This window comes from Crinia signifera, chromosome 7 (assembly GCF_055691185.1).
Source record: "Crinia signifera chromosome 7, ASM5569118v1, whole genome shotgun sequence".
Classification (NCBI taxonomy): Eukaryota; Metazoa; Chordata; class Amphibia; order Anura; family Myobatrachidae; genus Crinia; species Crinia signifera.
In genome coordinates, this window is record NC_139223.1 from 107,653,939 (window position 1) to 107,672,719 (window position 18,781).

At 39.4% G+C, this 18,781-nt stretch overlaps 28 non-coding genes and 11 pseudogenes across 28 annotated transcripts; all 39 read right to left on the bottom strand.

Moving 5' to 3' along the window:
- Positions 1 to 79: 79 nt before the first annotated feature.
- On the bottom strand, positions 80 to 198 carry LOC146022445 (5S ribosomal RNA). Its single transcript, XR_014451902.1, has one exon. It is a non-coding gene; the product is annotated as a 5S ribosomal RNA (ribosomal RNA).
- A 346-nt stretch (positions 199 to 544) lies between these two features.
- LOC146023656 (5S ribosomal RNA) lies at positions 545 to 663 on the bottom strand. Its single transcript, XR_014453066.1, has one exon. It is a non-coding gene; the product is annotated as a 5S ribosomal RNA (ribosomal RNA).
- Positions 664 to 1,009: 346 nt separating this feature from the next.
- Positions 1,010 to 1,128, bottom strand: LOC146025072 (5S ribosomal RNA; annotated as a pseudogene).
- A 961-nt stretch (positions 1,129 to 2,089) lies between these two features.
- LOC146025063 (5S ribosomal RNA) lies at positions 2,090 to 2,208 on the bottom strand. Its single transcript, XR_014454063.1, has one exon. It is a non-coding gene; the product is annotated as a 5S ribosomal RNA (ribosomal RNA).
- A 345-nt stretch (positions 2,209 to 2,553) lies between these two features.
- On the bottom strand, positions 2,554 to 2,672 carry LOC146024610 (5S ribosomal RNA). Its single transcript, XR_014453982.1, has one exon. It is a non-coding gene; the product is annotated as a 5S ribosomal RNA (ribosomal RNA).
- A 346-nt stretch (positions 2,673 to 3,018) lies between these two features.
- On the bottom strand, positions 3,019 to 3,137 carry LOC146023228 (5S ribosomal RNA). Its single transcript, XR_014452651.1, has one exon. It is a non-coding gene; the product is annotated as a 5S ribosomal RNA (ribosomal RNA).
- Positions 3,138 to 3,482: 345 nt separating this feature from the next.
- On the bottom strand, positions 3,483 to 3,601 carry LOC146023178 (5S ribosomal RNA). Its single transcript, XR_014452603.1, has one exon. It is a non-coding gene; the product is annotated as a 5S ribosomal RNA (ribosomal RNA).
- Positions 3,602 to 3,947: 346 nt separating this feature from the next.
- On the bottom strand, positions 3,948 to 4,066 carry LOC146023179 (5S ribosomal RNA). Its single transcript, XR_014452604.1, has one exon. It is a non-coding gene; the product is annotated as a 5S ribosomal RNA (ribosomal RNA).
- A 346-nt stretch (positions 4,067 to 4,412) lies between these two features.
- LOC146024420 (5S ribosomal RNA) lies at positions 4,413 to 4,531 on the bottom strand. Its single transcript, XR_014453802.1, has one exon. It is a non-coding gene; the product is annotated as a 5S ribosomal RNA (ribosomal RNA).
- Positions 4,532 to 4,875: 344 nt separating this feature from the next.
- Positions 4,876 to 4,994, bottom strand: LOC146024822 (5S ribosomal RNA; annotated as a pseudogene).
- A 345-nt stretch (positions 4,995 to 5,339) lies between these two features.
- LOC146024173 (5S ribosomal RNA) lies at positions 5,340 to 5,458 on the bottom strand. Its single transcript, XR_014453564.1, has one exon. It is a non-coding gene; the product is annotated as a 5S ribosomal RNA (ribosomal RNA).
- Positions 5,459 to 5,804: 346 nt separating this feature from the next.
- LOC146023817 (5S ribosomal RNA) lies at positions 5,805 to 5,923 on the bottom strand. The gene has a single exon (XR_014453220.1). It is a non-coding gene; the product is annotated as a 5S ribosomal RNA (ribosomal RNA).
- Positions 5,924 to 6,267: 344 nt separating this feature from the next.
- On the bottom strand, positions 6,268 to 6,386 carry LOC146024824 (5S ribosomal RNA; annotated as a pseudogene).
- Positions 6,387 to 6,731: 345 nt separating this feature from the next.
- On the bottom strand, positions 6,732 to 6,850 carry LOC146024174 (5S ribosomal RNA). The gene has a single exon (XR_014453565.1). It is a non-coding gene; the product is annotated as a 5S ribosomal RNA (ribosomal RNA).
- Positions 6,851 to 7,195: 345 nt separating this feature from the next.
- Positions 7,196 to 7,314, bottom strand: LOC146022104 (5S ribosomal RNA). Its single transcript, XR_014451572.1, has one exon. It is a non-coding gene; the product is annotated as a 5S ribosomal RNA (ribosomal RNA).
- Positions 7,315 to 7,658: 344 nt separating this feature from the next.
- Positions 7,659 to 7,777, bottom strand: LOC146024696 (5S ribosomal RNA; annotated as a pseudogene).
- Positions 7,778 to 8,123: 346 nt separating this feature from the next.
- LOC146024941 (5S ribosomal RNA) lies at positions 8,124 to 8,242 on the bottom strand (annotated as a pseudogene).
- A 347-nt stretch (positions 8,243 to 8,589) lies between these two features.
- Positions 8,590 to 8,708, bottom strand: LOC146023306 (5S ribosomal RNA). Its single transcript, XR_014452728.1, has one exon. It is a non-coding gene; the product is annotated as a 5S ribosomal RNA (ribosomal RNA).
- Positions 8,709 to 9,054: 346 nt separating this feature from the next.
- LOC146024686 (5S ribosomal RNA) lies at positions 9,055 to 9,173 on the bottom strand (annotated as a pseudogene).
- A 344-nt stretch (positions 9,174 to 9,517) lies between these two features.
- Positions 9,518 to 9,636, bottom strand: LOC146024964 (5S ribosomal RNA; annotated as a pseudogene).
- Positions 9,637 to 9,981: 345 nt separating this feature from the next.
- On the bottom strand, positions 9,982 to 10,100 carry LOC146024175 (5S ribosomal RNA). The gene has a single exon (XR_014453566.1). It is a non-coding gene; the product is annotated as a 5S ribosomal RNA (ribosomal RNA).
- Positions 10,101 to 10,445: 345 nt separating this feature from the next.
- On the bottom strand, positions 10,446 to 10,564 carry LOC146024278 (5S ribosomal RNA). The gene has a single exon (XR_014453664.1). It is a non-coding gene; the product is annotated as a 5S ribosomal RNA (ribosomal RNA).
- A 345-nt stretch (positions 10,565 to 10,909) lies between these two features.
- On the bottom strand, positions 10,910 to 11,018 carry LOC146025205 (5S ribosomal RNA; annotated as a pseudogene).
- A 344-nt stretch (positions 11,019 to 11,362) lies between these two features.
- Positions 11,363 to 11,481, bottom strand: LOC146021661 (5S ribosomal RNA). The gene has a single exon (XR_014451138.1). It is a non-coding gene; the product is annotated as a 5S ribosomal RNA (ribosomal RNA).
- Positions 11,482 to 11,826: 345 nt separating this feature from the next.
- LOC146025374 (5S ribosomal RNA) lies at positions 11,827 to 11,935 on the bottom strand (annotated as a pseudogene).
- Positions 11,936 to 12,281: 346 nt separating this feature from the next.
- Positions 12,282 to 12,400, bottom strand: LOC146025074 (5S ribosomal RNA). Its single transcript, XR_014454064.1, has one exon. It is a non-coding gene; the product is annotated as a 5S ribosomal RNA (ribosomal RNA).
- Positions 12,401 to 12,745: 345 nt separating this feature from the next.
- LOC146023837 (5S ribosomal RNA) lies at positions 12,746 to 12,864 on the bottom strand. Its single transcript, XR_014453240.1, has one exon. It is a non-coding gene; the product is annotated as a 5S ribosomal RNA (ribosomal RNA).
- A 346-nt stretch (positions 12,865 to 13,210) lies between these two features.
- Positions 13,211 to 13,329, bottom strand: LOC146024797 (5S ribosomal RNA; annotated as a pseudogene).
- Positions 13,330 to 13,675: 346 nt separating this feature from the next.
- Positions 13,676 to 13,794, bottom strand: LOC146023180 (5S ribosomal RNA). Its single transcript, XR_014452605.1, has one exon. It is a non-coding gene; the product is annotated as a 5S ribosomal RNA (ribosomal RNA).
- Positions 13,795 to 14,139: 345 nt separating this feature from the next.
- LOC146025086 (5S ribosomal RNA) lies at positions 14,140 to 14,258 on the bottom strand. Its single transcript, XR_014454065.1, has one exon. It is a non-coding gene; the product is annotated as a 5S ribosomal RNA (ribosomal RNA).
- Positions 14,259 to 14,603: 345 nt separating this feature from the next.
- LOC146023838 (5S ribosomal RNA) lies at positions 14,604 to 14,722 on the bottom strand. The gene has a single exon (XR_014453241.1). It is a non-coding gene; the product is annotated as a 5S ribosomal RNA (ribosomal RNA).
- Positions 14,723 to 15,068: 346 nt separating this feature from the next.
- On the bottom strand, positions 15,069 to 15,187 carry LOC146023229 (5S ribosomal RNA). The gene has a single exon (XR_014452652.1). It is a non-coding gene; the product is annotated as a 5S ribosomal RNA (ribosomal RNA).
- A 345-nt stretch (positions 15,188 to 15,532) lies between these two features.
- LOC146023181 (5S ribosomal RNA) lies at positions 15,533 to 15,651 on the bottom strand. The gene has a single exon (XR_014452606.1). It is a non-coding gene; the product is annotated as a 5S ribosomal RNA (ribosomal RNA).
- Positions 15,652 to 15,997: 346 nt separating this feature from the next.
- On the bottom strand, positions 15,998 to 16,116 carry LOC146023721 (5S ribosomal RNA). Its single transcript, XR_014453128.1, has one exon. It is a non-coding gene; the product is annotated as a 5S ribosomal RNA (ribosomal RNA).
- Positions 16,117 to 16,462: 346 nt separating this feature from the next.
- On the bottom strand, positions 16,463 to 16,581 carry LOC146024486 (5S ribosomal RNA). Its single transcript, XR_014453865.1, has one exon. It is a non-coding gene; the product is annotated as a 5S ribosomal RNA (ribosomal RNA).
- A 346-nt stretch (positions 16,582 to 16,927) lies between these two features.
- On the bottom strand, positions 16,928 to 17,046 carry LOC146022715 (5S ribosomal RNA). Its single transcript, XR_014452159.1, has one exon. It is a non-coding gene; the product is annotated as a 5S ribosomal RNA (ribosomal RNA).
- A 346-nt stretch (positions 17,047 to 17,392) lies between these two features.
- On the bottom strand, positions 17,393 to 17,511 carry LOC146023919 (5S ribosomal RNA). The gene has a single exon (XR_014453320.1). It is a non-coding gene; the product is annotated as a 5S ribosomal RNA (ribosomal RNA).
- A 346-nt stretch (positions 17,512 to 17,857) lies between these two features.
- LOC146023658 (5S ribosomal RNA) lies at positions 17,858 to 17,976 on the bottom strand. Its single transcript, XR_014453068.1, has one exon. It is a non-coding gene; the product is annotated as a 5S ribosomal RNA (ribosomal RNA).
- Positions 17,977 to 18,322: 346 nt separating this feature from the next.
- Positions 18,323 to 18,441, bottom strand: LOC146025011 (5S ribosomal RNA; annotated as a pseudogene).
- Between the last annotated feature and the right edge of the window lie 340 nt (positions 18,442 to 18,781).

Below are 18,781 nucleotides of genomic sequence, written 5' to 3' on the forward strand. Positions count from 1 at the left end.
GTCTGTACTGGCAATAAAAAGAAAAAGTTTCCAATTTAAATAGCTAGAGAATAAAAACAATTTGCCAGTAATGTGAAAAAACCTACAGCACCAGGTGTTCCCATGTGGTCTCCCACCCAAGTACTAACCAGGCCCAACACTGCTTAGCTTCCAAGATCAGACGAGATTGGGCCTATCCAATGTGGTATGGCTGTAGGTGAGATGCATGCACTTTTTTGCCCTCTTCTACTTCTATCACCAGGTAAGCTAATAAAAAAGTTTCCTAACTGTTTTGGCTTAATGAAAAAAATCATGTTTTGGTAATGTAAAAAGACCTACAGGACATGATATTAGCAGGGGATCTTAAATGAAACTACTAAAGAGACTCATACACTGTTTAGCTGCCAAAAGCAGTTGGAATTGGGCCTAAACAGTGTGGTAAGTCTTTAGGTGATGGCTATTGTGTCTGTTTGACCTCTTCCAAATGTCTGTACTGGCAATAAAAAGAAAAAGTTTCCAAATTAAATAGCTAGAGAATAAAAACAATTTGCCATTAATGTGAAAAAACCTACAGCACCAGGTGTTCCCATGTGGTCTCCCACCCAAGTACTAACCAGGACCAACACTGCTTAGCTTCCAAGATCAGACGAGATTGGGCCTATCCAATGTGGTATGGCTGTAGGTGAGATACATGCACTTTTTTGCCCTCTTCTACTTCTATCACCAGGTAAGCTAATAAAAAAGTTTCCTAACTGTTTTGGCTTAATGAAAAAAATCATGTTTTGGTAATGTAAAAAGACCTACAGGACATGATATTAGCAGGGGATCTTAAATGAAACTACTAAAGAGGCTCATACACTGTTTAGCTGCCAAAAGCAGTTGGAATTGGGCCTAAACAGTGTGGTAAGTCTTTAGGTGATGGCTATTGTGTCTGTTTGAGCTCTTACAAATGTCTCTACAGGCAATAAAAAGAAAAAGTTTCCAATTTAAATAGCTAGAGAATAAAAACAATTTGCCAGTAATGTGAAAAAACCTACAGCACCTGGTGTTCCCATGTGGTCTCCCACCCAAGTACTAACCAGGTGCAACACTGCTTAGCTTGCAAGATCAGACGAGATTGGGCCTATCCAATGTGGTATGGCTGTAGGTGAGATACATGCTCTTTTTTGCCCTCTTCTCTTCTATCACCAGGTAAGATAATAAAAAAGCTTCCTAACTGTTTTTGCTTACTGAAAAAAATCATGTGTTGGTAATGTAAAAAGACCTACAGGACATGATATTAGCAGGGGATCTTAAATTAAACTACTAAAGAGGCTCAACACTGTTTAGCTGCCAAAAGCAGTTGGAATTGGGCCTAAACAGTGTGGTAAGTCTTTAGGTGATGGCTATTGTGTCTGTTTGACCTCTTACAAATGTCTCTACGGTACTTGTGAGTTATCTGGACGCCCGATTTTTTGATTGTATGCCTTAAGTTAAGGCATACAATCAGATGCGATGCGATGCGATATCGCATCGCATCGCATCGCATCGCATGCGACCATCGGATGCGATGACCCGATTTTTCCATAGGAATCAATGTTAAAATGATTCCTATGGAAAAAGGGGTCCTTTTCATACCCCTACTATCCAAGTGGGCATGGAGTTGGATATAAACCTGTGGCGAGCGTAGCGAGCCACCGAGCCCGAAGCGTGGCGAGCGAAGCGAGCCCCGCAAGGGGACGGTATTCCGTGTCCCCTCGCGGGGCTCGCTACGCTCGCCACGCTTCGGGCTCGGTGGCTCGCTACGCTCGCCACAGGTTTATATCCAACTCCATGCCCACTTGGATAGTAGGGGTATGAAAAGGACCCCTTTTTCCCATTGAATTCCATGTTAAAATGGACTCAGTCCATTTTAACATTGATTCCTATGGAAAAATCGGGTCATCGCATCGCATCGCATCGCATCGCATCCGATGGTCGCATGCGATGCGATGCGATGTGCCCGATCCGACCCGATTTTGAAATCGGGCGTCCGGATAACTCACATGTACCGTCTCTACAGGCAATAAAAAGAAAAAGTTTCCAATTTAAATAGCTAGAGAATAAAAACAATTTGCCAGTAATGTGAAAAAACCTACAGCACCTGGTGTTCCCATGTGGTCTCCCACCCAAGTACTAACCAGGCCCAACACTGCTTAGCTTCCAAGATCAGACGAGATTGGGCATATCCAATGTGGTATGGCTGTAGGTGAGATACAGGCACTTTTTTGCCCTCTTCTACTTCTATCACCAGGTAAGCTAATAAAAAAGTTTCCTAACTGTTTTGGCTTAATGAAAAAAATCATGTTTTGGTAATGTAAAAAGACCTACAGGACATGATATTAGCAGGGGATCTTAAATTAAACTACTAAAGAGGCTCAACACTGTTTAGCTGCCAAAAGCAGTTGGAATTGGGCCTAAACAGTGTGGTAAGTCTTTAGGTGATGGCTATTGTGTATGTTTGACCTCTTCTAAATGTCTGTGCTGGCAATAAAAAGAAAAAGTTTCCAATTTAAATAGATAGAGAATAAAAACAATTTGCCAGTAATGTGAAAAAACCTACAGCAACTGGTGTTCCCATGTGGTCTCCCACCCAAGTACTAACCAGGCCCAACACTGCTTAGCTTCCAAGATCAGATGAGATTGGGCCTATCCAAGGTGGTATGGCTGTAGGTGAGATACATGCACTTTTTTGCCCTCTTCTACTTCTATCACCAGGTAAGCTAATAAAAAAGTTTCCTAACTGTTTTGGCTTAATGAAAAAAATCATGTTTTGGTAATGTAAAAAGACCTACAGGACATGATATTAGCAGGGGATCTTAAATGAAACTACTAAAGAGGCTCATACACTGTTTAGCTTCCAAAAGCAGTTGGAATTGGGCCTAAACAGTGTGGTAAGTCTTTAGGTGATGGCTATTGTGTCTGTTTGACCTCTTCCAAATGTCTGTACTGGCAATAAAAAGAAAAAGTTTCCAATTTAAATAGCTAGAGAATAAAAACAATTTGCCAGTATTGTGAAAAAACCTACAGCACCAGGTGTTCCCATGTGGTCTCCCACCCAAGTACTAACCAGGCCCAACACTGCTTAGCTTCCAAGATCAGACGAGATTGGGCCTATCCAATGTGGTATTGCTGTAGGTGAGATACATGCTCTTTTTTGCCCTCTTCTCTTCTATCACCAGTTAAGCTAATAAAAAAGCTTCCTAACTGTTTTTGCTTACTGAAAAAAAATCATGTGTTGGTAATGTAAAAAGACCTACAGGACATGATATTAGCAGGGGATCTTAAATTAAACTACTAAAGAGGCTCAACACTGTTTAGCTGCCAAAAGCAGTTGGAATTGGGCCTAAACAGTGTGGTAAGTCTTTAGGTGATGGCTATTGTGTCTGTTTGACCTCTTACAAATGTCTCTACAGGCAATAAAAAGAAAAAGTTTCCAATTTAAATAGCTAGAGAATAAAAACAATTTGCCAGTAATGTGAAAAAACCTACAGCACCTGGTGTTCCCATGTGGTCTCCCACCCAAGTACTAACCAGGCCCAACACTGCTTAGCTTCCAAGATCAGACGAGATTGGGCATATCCAATGTGGTATGGCTTTAGGTGAGACACAGTCACTTTTTTGCCCTCTTCTACTTCTATCACCAGGTAAGCTAATAAAAAAGTTTCCTAACTGTTTTGGCTTAATGAAAAAAATCATGTTTTGGTAATGTAAAAAGACCTACAGGACATGATATTAGCAGGGGATCTTAAATGAAACTACTAAAGAGGCTCATACACTGTTTAGCTGCCAAAAGCAGTTGGAATTGGGCCTAAACAGTGTGGTAAGTCTTTAGGTGATGGCTATTGTGTCTGTTTGACCTCTTACAAATGTCTCTACAGGCAATAAAAAGAAAAAGTTTCCAATTTAAATAGGTAGAGAATAAAAACAATTTGCCAGTAATGTGAAAAAACCTACAGCACCTGGTGTTCCCATGTGGTCTCCCACCCAAGTACTAACCAGGCCCAACACTGCTTAGCTTCCAAGATCAGACGAGATTGGGCATATCCAATGTGGTATGGCTTTAGGTGAGACACAGTCACTTTTTTGCCCTCTTCTACTTCTATCACCAGGTAAGCTAATAAAAAAGTTTCCTAACTGTTTTGGCTTAATGAAAAAAATCATGTTTTGGTAATGTAAAAAGACCTACAGGACATGATATTAGCAGGGGATCTTAAATGAAACTACTAAAGAGGCTCATACACTGTTTAGCTTCCAAAAGCAGTTGGAATTGGGCCTAAACAGTGTGGTAAGTCTTTAGGTGATGGCTATTGTGTCTGTTTGACCTCTTCCAAATGTCTGTACTGGCAATAAAAAGAAAAAGTTTCCAATTTAAATAGCTAGAGAATAAAAACAATTTGCCAGTAATGTGAAAAAACCTACAGCACCAGGTGTTCCCATGTGGTCTCCCACCCAAGTACTAACCAGGACCAACACTGCTTAGTTTCCAAGATCAGACGAGATTGGGCCTATCCAATGTGGTATGGCTGTAGGGGAGGTACATGCCCTTTTTTGCCCTCTTCTCTTCTATCACCAGGTAAGCTAATAAAAAAGCTTCCTAACTGTTTTTGCTTACTGAAAAAAATCATGTGTTGGTAATGTAAAAAGACCTACAGGACATGATATTAGCAGGGGATCTTAAATTAAACTACTAAAGAGGCTCAACACTGTTTAGCTGCCAAAAGCAGTTGGAATTGGGCCTAAACAGTGTGGTAAGTCTTTAGGTGATGGCTATTGTGTCTGTTTGAGCTCTTACAAATGTCTCTACAGGCAATAAAAAGAAAAAGTTTCCAATTTAAATAGCTAGAGAATAAAAACAATTTGCCAGTAATGTGAAAAAACCTACAGCACCTGGTGTTCCCATGTGGTCTCCCACCCAAATACTAACCAGGCCCAACACTGCTTAGCTTCCAAGATAAGACGAGATTGGGCATATCCAATGTAGTATGGCTGTAGGTGAGATACAGGCACTTTTTTGCCCTCTTCTACTTCTATCACCAGGTAAGCTAATAAAAAAGTTTTGTAACTGTTTTTGCTTACTGAAAAAAATCATGTGTTGGCAATGTAAAAAGACCTACAGGACATGATATTAGCAGGGGATCTTAAATTAAACTACTAAAGAGGCTCAACACTGTTTAGCTGCCAAAAGCAGTTGGAATTGGGCCTAAACAGTGTGGTAAGTCTTTAGGTGATGGCTATTGTGTATGTTTGACCTCTTCTAAATGTCTGTGCTGGCAATAAAAAGAAAAAGTTTCCAATTTAAATAGATAGAGAATAAAAACAATTTGCCAGTAATGTGAAAAAACCTACAGCAACTGGTGTTCCCATGTGGTCTCCCACCCAAGTACTAACCAGGCCCAACACTGCTTAGCTTCCAAGATCAGACGAGATTGGGCCTATCCAATGTGGTATGGCTGTAGGTGAGAGACATGCACTTTTTTGCCCTCTTCTACTTCTATCACCAGGTAAGCTAATAAAAAAGTTTCCTAACTGTTTTGGCTTAATGAAAAAAATCATGTTTTGGTAATGTAAAAAGACCTACAGGACATGATATTAGCAGGGGATCTTAAATGAAACTACTAAAGAGGCTCATACACTGTTTAGCTGCCAAAAGCAGTTGGAATTGGGCCTAAACAGTGTGGTAAGTCTTTAGGTGATGGCTATTGTGTCTGTTTGAGCTCTTACAAATGTCTCTACAGGCAATAAAAAGAAAAAGTTTCCAATTTAAATAGCTAGAGAATAAAAACAATTTGCCAGTAATGTGAAAAAACCTACAGCACTAGGTGTTCCCATGTGGTCTCCCACCCAAGTACTAACCAGGCCCAACACTGCTTAGCTTCCAAGATCAGACGAGATTGGGCCTATCCAATGTGGTATGGCTGTAGGTGAGATACATGCTCTTTTTTGCCCTCTTCTCTTCTATCACCAGGTAAGCTAATAAAAAAGCTTCCTAACTGTTTTTGCTTACTGAAAAAAATCATGTGTTGGCAATGTAAAAAGACCTACAGGACATGATATTAGCAGGGGATCTTAAATTAAACTACTAAAGAGGCTCAACACTGTTTAGCTGCCAAAAGCAGTTGGAATTGGGCCTAAACAGTGTGGTAACTCTTTAGGTGATGGCTATTGTGTCTGTTTGAGCTCTTACAAATGTCTCTACAGGCAATAAAAAGAAAAAGTTTCCAATTTAAATAGCTAGAGAATAAAAACAATTTGCCAGTAATGTGAAAAAACCTACAGCACCTGGTGTTCCCATGTGGTCTCCCACCCAAATACTAACCAGGCCCAACACTGCTTAGCTTCCAAGATAAGACGAGATTGGGCATATCCAATGTAGTATGGCTGTAGGTGAGATACAGGCACTTTTTTGCCCTCTTCTACTTCTATCACCAGGTAAGCTAATAAAAAAGTTTTGTAACTGTTTTTGCTTACTGAAAAAAATCATGTGTTGGCAATGTAAAAAGACCTACAGGACATGATATTAGCAGGGGATCTTAAATTAAACTACTAAAGAGGCTCAACACTGTTTAGCTGCCAAAAGCAGTTGGAATTGGGCCTAAACAGTGTGGTAAGTCTTTAGGTGATGGCTATTGTGTATGTTTGACCTCTTCTAAATGTCTGTGCTGGCAATAAAAAGAAAAAGTTTCCAATTTAAATAGATAGAGAATAAAAACAATTTGCCAGTAATGTGAAAAAACCTACAGCAACTGGTGTTCCCATGTGGTCTCCCACCCAAGTACTAACCAGGCCCAACACTGCTTAGCTTCCAAGATCAGACGAGATTGGGCCTATCCAATGTGGTATGGCTGTAGGTGAGATACATGCACTTTTTTGCCCTCTTCTACTTCTATCACCAGGTAAGCTAATAAAAAAGTTTCCTAACTGTTTTGGCTTAATGAAAAAAATCATGTTTTGGTAATGTAAAAAGACCTACGGACATGATATTAGCAGGGGATCTTAAATGAAACTACTAAAGAGGCTCATACACTGTTTAGCTGCCAAAAGCAGTTGGAATTGGGCCTAAACAGTGTGGTAAGTCTTTAGGTGATGGCTATTGTGTCTGTTTGAGCTCTTACAAATGTCTCTACAGGCAATAAAAAGAAAAAGTTTCCAATTTAAATAGCTAGAGAATAAAAACAATTTGCCAGTAATGTGAAAAAACCTACAGCACCTGGTGTTCCCATGTGGTCTCCCACCCAAGTACTAACCAGGCCCAACACTGCTTAGCTTCCAAGATCAGACGAGATTGGGCCTATCCAATGTGGTATGGCTGTAGGTGAGATACATGCTCTTTTTTGCCCTCTTCTCTTCTATCACCAGGTAAGCTAATAAAAAAGCTTCCTAACTGTTTTTGCTTACTGAAAATAATCATGTGTTGGTAATGTAAAAAGACCTACAGGACATGATATTAGCAGGGGATCTTAAATTAAACTACTAAAGAGGCTCAACACTGTTTAGCTGCCAAAAGCAGTTGGAATTGGGCCTAAACAGTGTGGTAAGTCTTTAGGTGATGGCTATTGTGTCTGTTTGACCTCTTACAAATGTCTCTACAGGCAATAAAAAGAAAAAGTTTCCAATTTAAATAGCTAGAGAATAAAAACAATTTGCCAGTAATGTGAAAAAACCTATAGCACCTGGTGCTCCCATGTGGTCTCCCACCCAAGTACTAACCAGGCCCAACACTGCTTAGCTTCCAAGACCAGACAAGATTGGGCATATCCAATGTGGTATGGCTGTAGGTGAGATGCAGGCACTTTTTTGCCCTCTTCTACTTCTATCACCAGGTAAGCTAATAAAAAAGTTTCGTAACTGTTTTTGCTTACTGAAAATAATCATGTGTTGGCAATGTAAAAAGACCTACAGGACATGATATTAGCAGGGGATCTTAAATTAAACTACTAAAGAGGCTCATACACTGTTTAGCTGCCAAAAGCAGTTGGAATTGGGCCTAAACAGTGTGGTAAGTCTTTAGGTGATGGCTATTGTGTCTGTTTGACCTCTTCCAAATGTCTGTACTGGCAATAAAAAGAAAAAGTTTCCAATTTAAATAGCTAGAGAATAAAAACAATTTGCCAGTAATGTGAAAAAACCTACAGCACCTGGTGTTCCCATGTGGTTTCCCACCCAAGTACTAACCAGGCCCAACACTGCTTAGCTTCCAAGATGAGATGAGATTGGGCATATCCAATGTGGTATGGCTTTAGGTGAGACACAGTCACTTTTTTGCCCTCTTCTACTTCTATCACCAGGTAAGCTAATAAAAAAGTTTCCTAACTGTTTTGGCTTAATAAAAAAAATCATGTTTTGGTAATGTAAAAAGACCTACAGGACCTGATATTAGCAGGGGATCTTAAATGAAACTACTAAAGAGGCTCATACACTGTTTAGCTGCCAAAAGCAGTTGGAATTGGGCCTAAACAGTGTGGTAAGTCTTTAGGTGATGGCTATTGTGTCTGTTTGACCTCTTCCAAATGTCTGTACTGGCAATAAAAAGAAAAAGTTTCCAATTTTAAATAGCTAGAGAATAAAAACAATTTGCCAGTAATGTGAAAAAACCTACAGCACCAGGTGTTCCCATGTGGTCTCCCACCCAAGTACTAACCAGGCCCATCACTGCTTAGCTTCCAAGATCAGACAAGATTGGGCATATCCAATGTGGTATGGCTGTAGGTGAGATGCATGCACTTTTTTGCCCTCTTCTACTTCTATCACCAGGTAAGCTAATAAAAAAGTTTCCTAACTGTTTTGGCTTAATGAAAAAAATCATGTTTTGGTAATGTAAAAAGACCTACAGGACATGATATTAGCAGGGGATCTTAAATGAAACTACTAAAGAGACTCATACACTGTTTAGCTGCCAAAAGCAGTTGGAATTGGGCCTAAACAGTGTGGTAAGTCTTTAGGTGATGGCTATTGTGTCTGTTTGACCTCTTCCAAATGTCTGTACTGGCAATAAAAAGAAAAAGTTTCCAATTTAAATAGCTAGAGAATAAAAACAATTTGCCAGTAATGTGAAAAAACCTACAGCACCAGGTGTTCCCATGTGGTCTCCCACCCAAGTACTAACCAGGACCAACACTGCTTAGCTTCCAAGATCAGACGAGATTGGGCCTATCCAATGTGGTATAGCTGTAGGGGAGATACATGCCCTTTTTTGCCCTCTTCTCTTCTATCACCAGGTAAGCTAATAAAAAAGCTTCCTAACTGTTTTTGCTTACTGAAAAAAATCATGTGTTGGTAATGTAAAAAGACCTACAGGACATGATATTAGCAGGGGATCTTAAATTAAACTACTAAAGAGGCTCAACACTGTTTAGCTGCCAAAAGCAGTTGAAATTGGGCCTAAACAGTGTGGTAAGTCTTTAGGTGATGGCTATTGTGTCTGTTTGAGCTCTTACAAATGTCTCTACAGGCAATAAAAAGAAAAAGTTTCCAATTTAAATAGCTAGAGAATAAAAACAATTTGCCAGTAATGTGAAAAAACCTACAGCACCTGGTGTTCCCATGTGGTCTCCCACCCAAATACTAACCAGGCCCAACACTGCTTAGCTTCCAAGATAAGACGAGATTGGGCATATCCAACGTAGTATGGCTGTAGGTGAGATACAGGCACTTTTTTGCCCTCTTCTACTTCTATCACCAGGTAAGCTAATAAAAAAGTTTTGTAACTGTTTTTGCTTACTGAAAAAAATCATGTGTTGGCAATGTAAAAAGACCTACAGGACATGATATTAGCAGGGGATCTTAAATTAAACTACTAAAGAGGCTCAACACTGTTTAGCTGCCAAAAGCAGTTGGAATTGGGCCTAAACAGTGTGGTAAGTCTTTAGGTGATGGCTATTGTGTATGTTTGACCTCTTCTAAATGTCTGTGCTGGCAATAAAAAGAAAAAGTTTCCAATTTAAATAGATAGAGAATAAAAACAATTTGCCAGTAATGTGAAAAAACCTACAGCAACTGGTGTTCCCATGTGGTCTCCCACCCAAGTACTAACCAGGCCCAACACTGCTTAGCTTCCAAGATCAGACGAGATTGGGCCTATCCAATGTGGTATGGCTGTAGGTGAGATACATGCACTTTTTTGCCCTCTTCTACTTCTATCACCAGGTAAGCTAATAAAAAAGTTTCCTAACTGTTTTTGCTTACTGAAAAAAATCATGTGTTGGTAATGTAAAAAGACCTACAGGACATGATATTAGCAGGGGATCTTAAATTAAACTACTAACGAGGCTCAACACTGTTTAGCTGCCAAAAGCAGTTGGAATTGGGCCTAAACAGTGTGGTAAGTCTTTAGGTGATGGCTATTGTGTCTGTTTGACCTCTTACAAATGTCTCTACAGGCAATAAAAAGAAAAAGTTTCCAATTTAAATAGCTAGAGAATAAAAACAATTTGCCAGTAATGTGAAAAAACCTACAGCACCTGGTGTTCCCATGTGGTCTCCCACCCAAGTACTAACCAGGCCCAACACTGCTTAGCTTCCAAGATCAGACAAGATTGGGCATATCCAATGTGTTATGGCTGTAGGTGAGATACAGGCACTTTTTTGCCCTCTTCTACTTCTATCACCAGGTAAGCTAATAAAAAAGTTTCGTAACTGTTTCTGCTTACTGAAAAAAATCATGTGTTGGCAATGTAAAAAGACCTACATAACATGATATTAGCAGGGGATCTTAAATTAAACTACTAAAGAGGTTAAACACTGTTTAGCTGCCAAAAGCAGTTGGAATTGGGCCTAAACAGTGTGGTAAGTCTTTAGGTGATGGCTATTGTGTCTATTTGACCTCTTCCAAATGTCTGTACTGGCAATAAAAAGAAAAAGTTTCCAATTTAAATAGCTAGAGAATAAAAACAATTTGCCAGTAATGTGAAAAAACCTACAGCACCAGGTGTTCCCCCACCCAAGTACTAACCAGGCCCAACACTGCTTAGCTTCCAAGATCAGACGAGATTGGGCCTATCCAATGTGGTATGGCTGTAGGTGAGATACATGCTTTTTTTTGCCCTCTTCTCTTCTATCACCACGTAAGCTAATAAAAAAGCTTCCTAACTGTTTTTGCTTACTGAAAAAAATCATGTGTTGGTAATGTAAAAAGACCTACAGGACATGATATTAGCAGGGAATCTTAAATTAAACTACTAAAGAGGCTCAACACTGTTTAGCTGCCAAAAGCAGTTGGAATTGGGCCTAAACAGTGTGGTAAGTCTTTAGGTGATGGCTATTGTGTCTGTTTGACCTCTTACAAATGTCTCTACAGGCAATAAAAAGAAAAAGTTTCCAATTTAAATAGCTAGAGAATAAAAACAATTTGCCAGTAATGTGAAAAAACCTACAGCACCTGGTGTTCCCATGTGGTCTCCCACCCAAGTACTAACCAGGCCCAACACTGCTTAGCTTCCAAGATCAGACGAGATTGGGCACATCCAATGTGGTATGGCTGTAGGTGAGATACAGGCACTTTTTTGCCCTCTTCTACTTCTATCACCAGGTAAGCTAATAAAAAAGTTTCGTAACTGTTTTTGCTTACTGAAAAAAATCATGTGTTGGCAATGTAAAAAGACCTACAGGACATGATATTAGCAGGGGATCTTAAATTAAACTACTAAAGAGGCTCAACACTGTTTAGCTGCCAAAAGCAGTTGGAATTGGGCCTAAACAGTGTGGTAAGTCTTTAGGTGATGGCTATTGTGTATGTTTGACCTCTTCTAAATATCTGTGCTGGCAATAAAAAGAAAAAGTTTCCAATTTAAATAGATAGAGAATAAAAACAATTTGCCAGTAATGTGAAAAAACCTACAGCAACTGGTGTTCCCCCACCCAAGTACTAACCAGGTCCAACACTGCTTAGCTTCCAAGATCAGACGAGATTGGGCCTATCCAATGTGGTATGGCTGTAGGTGAGATACATGCACTGTTTTGCCCTCTTCTACTTCTATCACCAGGTAAGCTAATAAAAAAGTTTCCTAACTGTTTTGGCTTAATGAAAAAAATCATGTTTTGGTAATGTAAAAAGACCTACAGGACATGATATTAGCAGGGGATCTTAAATGAAACTACTAAAGAGGCTCATACACTGTTTAGCTGCCAAAAGCAGTTGGAATTGGGCCTAAACAGTGTGGTAAGTCTTTAGGTGATGGCTATTGTGTCTGTTTGACCTCTTCCAAATGTCTGTACTGGCAATAAAAAGAAAAAGTTTCCAATTTAAATAGCTAGAGAATAAAAACAATTTGCCAGTAATGTGAAAAAACCTACAGCACCTGGTGTTCCCATGTGGTCTCCCACCCAAGTACTAACCAGGCCCAACACTGCTTAGCTTCCAAGATCAGACGAGATTGGGCATATCCAATGTGGTATGGCTGTAGGTGAGATACAGGCACTTTTTTGCCCTCTTCTACTTCTATCACCAGGTAAGCTAATAAAAAAGTTTCGTAACTGTTTTTGCTTACTGAAAAAAATCATGTGTTGGCAATGTAAAAAGACCTACAGGACATGATATTAGCAGGGGATCTTAAATTAAACTACTAAAGAGGCTCAACACTGTTTAGCTGCCAAAAGCAGTTGGAATTGGGCCTAAACAGTGTGGTAAGTCTTTAGGTGATGGCTATTGTGTATGTTTGACCTCTTCTAAATGTCTGTGCTGGCAAAAAAAAGAAAAAGTTTCCAATTTAAATAGATAGAGAATAAAAACAATTTGCCAGTAATGTGAAAAAACCTACAGCAACTGGTGTTCCCATGTGGTCTCCCACCCAAGTACTAACCAGGCCCAACACTGCTTAGCTTCCAAGATCAGATGAGATTGGGCCTATCCAATGTGGTATGGCTGTAGGTGAGATACATGCACTTTTTTGCCCTCTTCTACTTCTATCACCAGGTAAGCTAATAAAAAAGTTTCCTAACTGTTTTGGCTTAATGAAAAAAATCATGTTTTGGTAATGTAAAAAGACCTACAGGACATGATATTAGCAGGGGATCTTAAATGAAACTACTAAAGAGGCTCATACACTGTTTAGCTTCCAAAAGCAGTTGGAATTGGGCCTAAACAGTGTGGTAAGTCTTTAGGTGATGGCTATTGTGTCTGTTTGACCTCTTCCAAATGTCTGTACTGGCAATAAAAAGAAAAAGTTTCCAATTTAAATAGCTAGAGAATAAAAACAATTTGCCAGTATTGTGAAAAAAGATACAGCACCAGGTGTTCCCATGTGGTCTCCCACCCAAGTACTAACCAGGCCCAACACTGCTTAGCTTCCAAGATCAGACGAGATTGGGCCTATCCAATGTGGTATTGCTGTAGGTGAGATACATGCTCTTTTTTGCCCTCTTCTCTTCTATCACCAGGTAAGCTAATAAAAAAGCTTCCTAACTGTTTTTGCTTACTGAAAAAAAAATCATGTGTTGGTAATGTAAAAAGACCTACAGGACATGATATTAGCAGGGGATCTTAAATTAAACTACTAAAGAGGCTCAACACTGTTTAGCTGCCAAAAGCAGTTGGAATTGGGCCTAAACAGTGTGGTAAGTCTTTAGGTGATGGCTATTGTGTCTGTTTGAGCTCTTACAAATGTCTCTACAGGCAATAAAAAGAAAAAGTTTCCAATTTAAATAGCTAGAGAATAAAAACAATTTGCCAGTAATGTGAAAAAACCTACAGCACCTGGTGTTCCCATGTGGTCTCCCACCCAAGTACTAACCAGGCCCAACACTGCTTAGCTTCCAAGATCAGACGAGATTGGGCATATCCAATGTGGTATGGCTTTAGGTGAGACACAGTCACTTTTTTGCCCTCTTCTACTTCTATCACCAGGTAAGCTAATAAAAAAGTTTCCTAACTGTTTTGGCTTAATGAAAAAAATCATGTTTTGGTAATGTAAAAAGACCTACAGGACATGATATTAGCAGGGGATCTTAAATTAAACTACTAAAGAGGCTCAACACTGTTTAGCTGCCAAAAGCAGTTGGAATTGGGCCTAAACAGTGTGGTAAGTCTTTAGGTGATGGCTATTGTGTCTGTTTGACCTCTTCCAAATGTCTGTACTGGCAATAAAAAGAAAAAGTTTCCAATTTAAATAGCTAGAGAATAAAAACAATTTGCCAGTAATGTGAAAAAACCTACAGCACCTGGTGTTCCCATGTGGTCTCCCACCCAAGTACTAACCAGGCCCAACACTGCTTAGCTTCCAAGATCAGACGAGATTGGGCATATCCAATGTGGTATGGCTGTAGGTGAGATACAGGCACTTTTTTGCCCTCTTCTACTTCTATCACCAGGTAAGCTAATAAAAAAGTTTCGTAACTGTTTTTGCTTACTGAAAAAAATCATGTGTTGGCAATGTAAAAAGACCTACAGGACATGATATTAGCAGGGGATCTTAAATTAAACTACTAAAGAGGCTCAACACTCTTTAGCTGCCAAAAGCAGTTGGAATTGGGCCTAAACAGTGTGGTAAGTCTTTAGGTGATGGCTATTGTGTATGTTTGACCTCTTCTAAATGTCTGTGCTGGCAATAAAAAGAAAAAGTTTCCAATTTAAATAGATAGAGAATAAAAACAATTTGCCAGTAATGTGAAAAAACCTACAGCAACTGGTGTTCCCATGTGGTCTCCCACCCAAGTACTAACCAGGCCCAACACTGCTTAGCTTCCAAGATCAGATGAGATTGGGCCTATCCAATGTGGTATGGCTGTAGGTGAGATACATGCACTGTTTTGCCCTCTTCTACTTCTATCACCAGGTAAGCTAATAAAAAAGTTTCCTAACTGTTTTGGCTTAATGAAAAAAATCATGTTTTGGTAATGTAAAAAGACCTACAGGACATGATATTAGCAGGGGATCTTAAATGAAACTACTAAAGAGGCTCATACACTGTTTAGCTTCCAAAAGCAGTTGGAATTGGGCCTAAACAGTGTGGTAAGTCTTTAGGTGATGGCTATTGTGTCTGTTTGACCTCTTCCAAATGTCTGTACTGGCAATAAAAAGAAAAAGTTTCCAATTTAAATAGCTAGAGAATAAAAACAATTTGCCAGTATTGTGAAAAAACCTACAGCACCAGGTGTTCCCATGTGGTCTCCCACCCAAGTACTAACCAGGCCCAACACTGCTTAGCTTCCAAGATCAGACGAGATTGGGCCTATCCAATGTGGTATTGCTGTAGGTGAGATACATGCTCTTTTTTGCCCTCTTCTCTTCTATCACCAGGTAAGCTAATAAAAAAGCTTCCTAACTGTTTTTGCTTACTGAAAAAAAATCATGTGTTGGTAATGTAAAAAGACCTACAGGACATGATATTAGCAGGGGATCTTAAATTAAACTACTAAAGAGGCTCAACACTGTTTAGCTGCCAAAAGCAGTTGGAATTGGGCCTAAACAGTGTGGTAAGTCTTTAGGTGATGGCTATTGTGTCTGTTTGACCTCTTACAAATGTCTCTACAGGCAATAAAAAGAAAAAGTTTCCAATTTAAATAGCTAGAGAATAAAAACAATTTGCCAGTAATGTGAAAAAACCTACAGCACCTGGTGTTCCCATGTGGTCTCCCACCCAAGTACTAACCAGGCCCAACACTGCTTAGCTTCCAAGATCAGACGAGATTGGGCATATCCAATGTGGTATGGCTTTAGGTGAGACACAGTCACTTTTTTGCCCTCTTCTACTTCTATCACCAGGTAAGCTAATAAAAAAGTTTCCTAACTGTTTTGGCTTAATGAAAAAAATCATGTTTTGGTAATGTAAAAAGACCTACAGGACATGATATTAGCAGGGGATCTTAAATTAAACTACTAAAGAGGCTCATACACTGTTTAGCTGCCAAAAGCAGTTGGAATTGGGCCTAAACAGTGTGGTAAGTCTTTAGGTGATGGCTATTGTGTCTGTTTGACCTCTTCCAAATGTCTGTACTGGCAATAAAAAGAAAAAGTTTCCAATTTAAATAGCTAGAGAATAAAAACAATTTGCCAGTAATGTGAAAAAACCTACAGCACCAGGTGTTCCCATGTGGTCTCCCACCCAAGTACTAACCAGGCCCAACACTGCTTAGCTTCCAAGATCAGACAAGATTGGGCCTATCCAATGTGGTATGGCTGTAGGTGAGATGCATGCACTTTTTTGCCCTCTTCTACTTCTATCACCAGGTAAGCTAATAAAAAAGTTTCCTAACTGTTTTGGCTTAATGAAAAAAATCATGTTTTGGTAATGTAAAAAGACCTCCAGGACATGATATTAGCAGGGGATCTTAAATGAAACTACTAAAGAGACTCATACACTGTTTAGCTGCCAAAAGCAGTTGGAATTGGGCCTAAACAGTGTGGTAAGTCTTTAGGTGATGGCTATTGTGTCTGTTTGACCTCTTCCAAATGTCTGTACTGGCAATAAAAAGAAAAAGTTTCCAATTTAAATAGCTAGAGAATAAAAACAATTTGCCAGTAATGTGAAAAAACCTACAGCACCTTATGTTCCAATGTGGTCTCCCACCCAAGTACTAACCAGGCCCAACACTGCTTAGCTTCCAAGATCAGACGAGATTGGGCATATCCAATGTGGTATGGCTGTAGGTGAGATGCAGGCACTTTTTTGCCCTCTTCTACTTCTATCACCAGGTAAGCTAATAAAAAAGTTTCGTAACTGTTTTTGCTTACTGAAAAAAATCATGTGTTGGCAATGTAAAAAGACCTACAGGACATGATATTAGCAGGGGATCTTAAATTAAACTACTAAAGAGGCTCATACACTGTTTAGCTGCCAAAAGCAGTTGGAATTGGGCCTAAACAGTGTGGTAAGTCTTTAGGTGATGGCTATTGTGTCTGTTTGACCTCTTCCAAATGTCTGTACTGGCAATAAAAAGAAAAAGTTTCCAATTTAAATAGCTAGAGAATAAAAACAATTTGCCAGTAATGTGAAAAAACCTACAGCACCTGGTGTTCCCATGTGGTCTCCCACCCAAGTACTAACCAGGCCCAACACTGCTTAGCTTCCAAGATCAGATGAGATTGGGCATATCCAATGTGGTATGGCTTTAGGTGAGACACAGTCACTTTTTTGCCCTCTTCTACTTCTATCACCAGGTAAGCTAATAAAAAAGTTTCCTAACTGTTTTGGCTTAATGAAAAAAATCATGTTTTGGTAATGTAAAAAGACCTACAGGACATGATATTAGCAGGGGATCTTAAATGAAACTACTAAAGAGGCTCATACACTGTTTAGCTGCCAAAAGCAGTTGGAATTGGGCCTAAACAGTGTGGTAAGTCTTTAGGTGATGGCTATTGTGTCTGTTTGACCTCTTCCAAATGTCTGTACTGGCAATAAAAAGAAAAAGTTTCCAATTTAAATAGCTAGAGAATAAAAACAATTTGCCAGTAATGTGAAAAAACCTACAGCACCAGGTGTTCCCATGTGGTCTCCCACCCAAGTACTAACCAGGCTCAACACTGCTTAGCTTCCAAGATCAGACGAGATTGGGCCTATCCAATGTGGTATGGCTGTAGGTGAGATGCATGCACTTTTTTGCCCTCTTCTACTTCTATCACCAGGTAAGCTAATAAAAAAGTTTCCTAACTGTTTTGGCTTAATGAAAAAAATCATGTTTTGGTAATGTAAAAAGACCTACAGGACATGATATTAGCAGGGGATCTTAAATGAAACTACTAAAGAGACTCATACACTGTTTAGCTGCCAAAAGCAGTTGGAATTGGGCCTAAACAGTGTGGTAAGTCTTTAGGTGATGGCTATTGTGTCTGTTTGACCTCTTCCAAATGTCTGTACTGGCAATAAAAAGAAAAAGTTTCCAAATTAAATAGCTAGAGAATAAAAACAATTTGCCATTAATGTGAAAAAACCTACAGCACCAGGTGTTCCCATGTGGTCTCCCACCCAAGTACTAACCAGGACCAACACTGCTTAGCTTCCAAGATCAGACGAGATTGGGCCTATCCAATGTGGTATGGCTGTAGGTGAGATACATGCACTTTTTTGCCCTCTTCTACTTCTATCACCAGGTAAGCTAATAAAAAAGTTTCCTAACTGTTTTGGCTTAATGAAAAAAATCATGTTTTGGTAATGTAAAAAGACCTACAGGACATGATATTAGCAGGGGATCTTAAATGAAACTACTAAAGAGGCTCATACACTGTTTAGCTGCCAAAAGCAGTTGGAATTGGGCCTAAACAGTGTGGTAAGTCTTTAGGTGATGGCTATTGTGTCTGTTTGAGCTCTTACAAATGTCTCTACAGGCAATAAAAAGAAAAAGTTTCCAATTTAAATAGCTAGAGAATAAAAACAATTTGCCAGTAATGTGAAAAAACCTACAGCACCTGGGGTTCCCATGTGGTCTCCCACCCAAGTACTAACCAGGCGCAACACTGCTTAGCTTGCAAGATCAGACGAGATTGGGCCTATCCAATGTGGTATGGCTGTAGGTGAGATACATGCTCTTTTTTGCCCTCTTCTCTTCTATCACCAGGTAAGATAATAAAAAAGTTTCGTAACTGTTTTTGCTTACTGAAAAAAATCATGTGTTGGCAATGTAAAAAGACCTACAGGACATGATATTAGCAGGGGATCTTAAATTAAACTACTAAAGAGGCTCATACACTGTTTAGCTGCCAAAAGCAGTTGGAATTGGGCCTAAACAGTGTGGTAAGTCTTTAGGTGATGGCTATTGTGTCTGTTTGACCTCTTCCAAATGTCTGTACTGGCAATAAAAAGAAAAAGTTTCCAATTTAAATAGCTAGAGAATAAAAACAATTTGCCAGTAATGT